Below are 7226 nucleotides of genomic sequence, written 5' to 3'. Positions count from 1 at the left end.
TAGTCTCACAGGAGTGATATAAGTTCTCATTATCCAATTATATTGTAAGAGTCTCAATCTAGTGTTTATAGTTTGGGTTTGCGCTTTCAAACATATTGTACCCCACTCATCCAATGAAAGGTCTTTATTTAAATCTTGCATCCATGCTTGCCTTTTGTTTTCAGTACTTTCTTTATAATTCTGTGCCAGTATATTGTATTACTGAGTAATTCGCCCTTTACTGAAACAGTCATGTGTAGAAAGAGTTTCCAATTTGGATAATGAAGGGAGTCGTACAGAATTTTTTAACTTCGAAAAAATAAAACTTCTAAGCTGCAAGTATTTAAAAAAATGTTTGCGGGGTATATCGAACTTCAACACCAGATTGTCAAATTACATTAATATATTATCTTCATATAGATCCATCAATCTAACAATACCCTTATTTAACCATAATTTAAAACCAAAGTCATTTTTAGCTGGGCTGAAATATTCATTACCCCAAATTGGAGAAAAACATGACAACACTGGGGTCTCTCCAAGAAATTTATGAACTTCATACCATATCATAATGGTATTTTTAACAAATGGATTGTCGGTTTTCTTTTTTAGTTCCTTAAGGGGTGCTGAATATATAAAGCTGTCAAGTGTCATGCCTTTTGTGGTCAACTCTTCAACCTGTATCCAAGGTATATTCGGATCTTTTGAGAACCAGAACATTGCAGCCCTCATTTGAGCAGCCCAATAATACCATAATAAGTTTGGTAATTGTAACCCTCCCCTGTGATAAGGCAGGTACAAAAGAGAAAGTCGAAGCCTAGACTTCCTATTACTCCAGATAAAATTAGAAAGAAGCTTATTCACTTTTTGGAAAAAAGCAGGAGGAGGGGCAAGTGGTAACAACTGAAAGATATACAAAAATCTTGGCAATATGTTCATCTTAATCACATTTATTCTTCCGATTAAAGACAAAGACAGTGTCATCCATCTAGTAGTTTCCTCAGACACCTTCAGCAATAAAGGTTCATAGTTAGCTGAACTAAGGGAACTTATTTTGGGGGTTATTTTAATTCCTAAATACTCAAAACCACTAACAGCATTAACAAAGGGGTGTACTACTTTAGGGTTTATTCTCTCTTGTTCATTTAGGAACATAATTGATGACTTATCCTTATTAACCTTAAAACCAGAAAACTCACCAAACAGGCCCATAAGCTTTAAAAGGGAAGGTATAGATTTTTCAAGCTCTGATAGAAATACAATAGTATCATCAGCATATAAGGCAATACGATGTTCTAAAGCCCCTGAATGAATACCACAAATTATTGGATGTGCTCTAATTGCTATTGCTAGTGGTTCCATGGATAAAACAAAGAGTAGAGGTGAGAGTGGTGAACCTTGTCGGGCTCCGCGACTTAATTTAAATGGTTGCGAGACATGGTTGTTAGTAAGTACCTCTGCAGTAGAATCAGCTAATATAATTTCCATCCATCTACGAAAATTTTCACCCAAACCAAATCGCGCAAGCACCTCCATCAAATATGGCCATTCAAGTCTGTCGAATGCCTTTTCGGCATCGGGTGACAAGATGGCCGTATCAGGGGTGTCATCCCTGGCGTGTACCAGATTGAGCACCCTTCTAACATTGTGGAACCCTTGACGGTTCTTAACAAAGCCATTTTGGTCCGAATGTACCAACAACGGAAGGACCTTTTCAAGTCTCATTGCCAAAGCTTTAGCAATAATTTTTGTATCTGTATTTAAAAGTGATATTGGCCTATATGAGCCAGATTCTTCTGGCGACTTTCCGGGTTTCAAGATGAGAGTGATTAGAGCACTTCTCAGCGAGGGAGGGAGACATCCTTGCCTAAAAGCTTCTATACTATATATCTAGTAAGGGACCTATTAGTTTATCTTTAAATTGTTTATAAATATCAATTGGGAGCCCATCTGGACCCGCCGCTTTACCGCCCTTCATTTTAAGAATAGCCATAGAAACCTCTTCTAACTCCAGCGCCCGATCTAGTTCAAGCTTGTCCTCTACAGAAATAGAGGGGATATCCAACCCATCCAAAAATTCATTTTGAGTGGAGGTGCTTATAAGAAATTCAGCTTGGTATAGAGATTTATAAAATGATACAAATGTAGCATTAATCTCAGCCGGATCTGTGGTGATCTCTCCCCTCCCATTCCTAATTTGATTAATAGCTCTTTCTGAAGTTAATTTCTTAAGTTGCCAAGCCAATAGTTGACTGGGTTTCTCACCCTGATCATAAAAGGTTTGTTTTAGTCTTAATATACTATTTTCAGCTTTTTGTGTGGAAAGTTCCTCGTATTCAGCTTTTAAGGCTAATAATTTTTGCTTACTTTGTACGGATTTATCTATGTTTATTATTTTCTCTAAATCTCTTATTTCTATATCTAATTCAAGCAACTTTTGTTTATCTTTATTACATTTGGAACTTGTATAACTAATCATTTGGCCCCTAATAAATGCCTTGAAGGCTTCCCACCTAATGGCTGCTGAAGTTTGATCTGTGTTTATGGTAAAATACAGGTCTATTTTTTCACCAACAAATTTGATGAATTCAGAGTTCTGTAGCCATCTAGGCTGTAAGCGCCATCTAGGGGGACCTTTATTTGTTTGAGATTCTATATAAAGTAATGAAATGGGAGAATGATCAGACAGAACCGCACTATCATATGTACAACTTTCAATATCAGGTAGTAAAGAAACTGAAATTAAGAAATAATCTATACGAGAGGAGGTTTTAGATAAAGAAGAGAAACATGAGTATTCCCTTTTTAAAGGATTCAATGTTCTACAAGGGTCACACAAATTCAAATCTTTTATAGCTTGTCTGATTTTTTTTTCTACCTTGAGAGTGAGAGGTATCTAATCCTGAAGAGCGGTCAAGCTCAGGGTCAAGTGTGCAATTAAAATCACCTGCTACTATAACCGTTCCAGATAGTGAGGCAATCAATAAGAAAATATTTTCAAAAAATGCAGGATTATCCTCATTTGGGGCATAAATATTAACCAAATTAAAAATTTTGTTCATATAAGTTCCTTGTATTATCAAATATCTACCAGCCCTGTCTTTAATTTCCTTATTTACTTGAAAGGGTACGGATTTATGGACCAACACCATAAACTCCCCTAGAGTGAGAAGAAAAACAAGAAGCCCAAACTTGGCCTGGCCATCTTCTTTGTATCTTTAGGAGCTCATCTTTAAGCAGATGAGTCTCTTGAAGGAATACTATAGAGGATACAAGCTGCTTAATCCTCGTCATTACTTGCTTAAGTTCAACTGTTTTAATCATACCCCTTACATTCCAAGAAGTAAATTTAAGCTTCTTTATCTGGAACATTTTTATTTCACCTTAAGAAAATTATTCCGCATAACAGTAGTCTATATAGGAAATAGTCACTCGATGTGTAAGTTAACACAAAGATAATCCAGAATAAGGAGGTAGTATACAAAACATTAAAACAAATTAACAGCGCAACAGACTGCCCTGAACACCCCCCCCCCCCCCTTAGCTGTTATCCCGAACTGAACAGCCTGACAACCCCCCCTCCCTCTTTTATCACCTTGGGATATAGTTATGTACCCGCACCGTTCCAATGTAAACAAGGGAACGGTTAAACCAAACCAAGTGCTTATATAAAAAATAATAATAAAAGAAACCATAAAACAATCAAAAAATGTGTGAATCCCTTGGCTTTTCGTGCGTCTTTTTACTCAAAAAATATAAATATATAAATAATAAATTAGTAAATAGGTTAGCGATCTCTTCAGATACATAAGAGTCCCCCATAATATGCCGTCGTTAGGAACACACCAAAACAATTAAATGGGGGATCAAATAAATAAAAAATAAAATCAAAACATCAGTGACGCCTCAACCACATACTAGAAATGCACTAGTAATAAAAGTGAGATCCGCCTACCCAGCTGAATTGTTGCACTAAAATTTAAGTATATAAATCTCAGTCACTTCTTGCTAGGACTCAAAGTCTGTCAAGAGACACTTTAGGTTTTCTCCGCTTCACCTGAACTTTGTATTCCTTGTATAAACTTTTCAGCATCAACCGGGTCCTCGAATTCACGGGTCTGCCCATCAATTGTCAGGCGCAGCTTGGCTGGGTAGACAATTCCATAATTGACGCTCATGGATCTCAGCCGTTGTTTAACCCCGTCAAAACGCCGCCTTTGACGATGAAGCTCCGCGGACAAATCAGGGAAGAATCTGACCTCGTTATCTCCAAACATGATCTTGCCTTTAATCCTGGCGGCTCGCATCACTCTGACTTTATCTTGAAAATTCAAGAACTTCACTATCAGCACTCTTGGAAGAGATGATCGACCGGGTTGTGAATGACCCGGTAATCTGTGTGCTCTCTCGATGACCGGCGGAGTGGAGAAGGACTCTGGGCCCAACACCTCAGGTAGCCATCTCTCCAAGAAGGCGACCGCATCAGGATTTTCCACTTTTTCGGGAAGATTAACCAGTCTTAGGTTCGATCTCTGAGAGCGGTTTTCAAGGTCATCTAGCTTGTGAGAAAGAAACGCCAGACGCTTAACTACCTCCTCCATCTTGCCTCTCTCCGTATTAATTGTATCTTCCACATTGCTAATACGTTCTTCGGCCATATCCATGCGCCCCGAGAAGTCCCTTACATCCTTTTTAACATCATGAATAGCGTTAAGAACGCCATCAATTTTTGTAGCAAAGTCACTTCTCATCATGTCCAACTTTTGAATCACATCTAAATTCTGGCCAGTGTTGGTACAGATTTCTTCAGTTAGGGGAGCGCTGCAAGCGTTACCTGTTTAGCTAGCCACACTACTAGCATCCCACTCGTCATCTTGTTCCCTCAGTGGCGAAGAGTCTGATTTGTGCTTTATTTTCGATTTTTTCGACGCCATTTCGATTCTTAGCTCACCTTAGAGAGTTAGTGAGATGAATTAAACTTGTATAAACAAAAAGACGGATAATGTAAAGGATTTTTAGCGAATAACGCCAGGAGCTCACAAAATAATAATAAGTGAAGTGACATTCAGCCAAGTATGGTGACCCATACTCAGAATTTGTGCTCTGCATTTAACCCATCCGAAATGCACACACACAGAGCAGTGAACACACACACACACACACTGTGAGCACACACCCGGAGCAGTGGGCAGCCATTTATGCTGCGGTGCCCGGGGAGCAGTTGGGGGTTCGATGCCTTGCTCAAGGGCACCTAAGTCGTGGTATTGAAGGTGGAGAGAGAACTGTACATGCACTCCCCCCACCCACAATTCCTGCCGGCCCGGGACTCGAACTCACAACCTTTCGACCAAAAAGACCTGCACTCAGCTCGAAGTCATAACCACGCCCTTGTCTGACAGTTTTTATAATTTTCTGTTATCCATACAGTGTTGTAAAGTCATGAAACTATGCATATTTCCTCAGAATGACTTTTTCATCTGTACGAAAAAATTCTTTGACGTGGATGGATGCTGCAATTTAAAAATACAATACAATTAATGATTCCCTTTTTACGGTCATTTAAAAAAATCACCACGGCAAAACCATTCAAGCTATCAAAGACCCATTCACAATTTAAGTTCCTCAATGTTTTTTCAACATGTAGACAAAGTTTGGTGTGTCAAGTGTACTTCTCCTCTGAGCAGTATGCATTAATTCACAGCAGAATTTTCCCAAAAATCCATATTCAAGTCAAAATAGCCAACTTCCTGTTGGTCGTAGCTGATGACTGTAAATTAGAAAGTTGTCCGTCTTGATAAGACCAATATATGTACTGAGTTTGGTGTCTGTAGCTAAAACTAACCCCCCACTTTTGACAAAAGGTGGCGCTATAGAGTGCCTCCTTCACGACCTTTAAAAAGCTTTTACCATTGTCTAGCTTTCACTAATACTGATATGTGTTCTGAATTTCGTGAAATTCTAAGTATGTTGTATGCCTCAAAATCACCTGAAAACCCTTCCAGTTTGACATGTTGCCACGGCAACAATATTTTTAGATATCGATATCCGCCCAGCAGATTTATATAGGCTTTGTTTTAACATTATTCTGATGAAGTTTGAAGCAAATTGAGTAAAAATAAGATGCTGAATTCAAAGCATTTTGAAAATGACACACTTCCTGCTGCCAGTTGGTGGCGCTATAACTTTGACTCCTAATAGTCACATATATGCGATCGACATCATACAACGAATAATCTGGTGTGTGCAAATCTTCAAGAGTTTTTGAGCATGTTGAGGGTCCCAAAAGCCCCCAAAACTTTGACGGAAAATACGAATAATAAACCCTAAGTAGCCAACTTCCTGTTGGGCAGAGCCTATTATTAGCAATACGAAAGTTGTTTGTATTGATGAGATCTATATGTGTACCGAGTTTCGTACATCTACTTGCAAGTATGTATGATATATGGCTCTCCATATTCCAGGGGGCGCTGTAGAGCCCCTGTGCCACGCCCGTGTATCAGTCTCTGCCCGGTCCTAATGGCCGCAGATTCCAAGGTCTGTGCCAATTTTCAAGAGTTTTCGAGCATGTTAAGGGCCCCAAAAGCCCCCGAAACCTTGAAGAAAAATAATAATAATTAAAGCTGCAAGCAGCGATGAACGGGCCCTCGCACCCGGGCTCACCGGCAGCGAGTGGCTTTAGTAAATAGGTGAACGGTGAGAAATATGCATTTAAACTCATAAATTTAAGTGGAATATATCAATGTTTATTCCATATATGTTCCAATCTTCCTGTTGCCAGCAGGTGGCGCTATCATTATAATGGAATATTAGCCTTCAGATGTCTTCAGGGCTGCACTCGTATCGAACATGTGAAGTTTGGGGAAGATCAAACATTTTATGCCTGAGTTACATCAACTTCTCTTGCTGTGGCGAGACATCAAATTTTGTCATTTTTGCCATGGACACGCCCTTTAACAAAAACTCAAGATTGCCACAATTTAACATTACACAGGACTTTAGATTAGACTGACCACAAAAATACATTAATGTCAAAAAATCTCTAGGAGTAGTTTGTCTCAGCGTAAAATATGTCACTTCCTGTTGCCAGCAGGTGGCGCTATGACTATAATTGAATATGGGCATGTAGATCTGTTAAGGGCAGAAGTCTTATCTAACATGCAAAGTTTGGGGCAGATTGGACATTGTATGTCTGAGTTACAGCAACTTCCTTTTTCATGGCGAAACATCGAAATTTGTCAGGCCACCAT

This window comes from Carassius carassius, chromosome 17, assembly GCF_963082965.1.
Source record: "Carassius carassius chromosome 17, fCarCar2.1, whole genome shotgun sequence".
In the NCBI taxonomy this organism is placed as follows: Eukaryota; Metazoa; Chordata; class Actinopteri; order Cypriniformes; family Cyprinidae; genus Carassius; species Carassius carassius.
Note: the sequence above shows the minus strand (reverse complement) of the source record.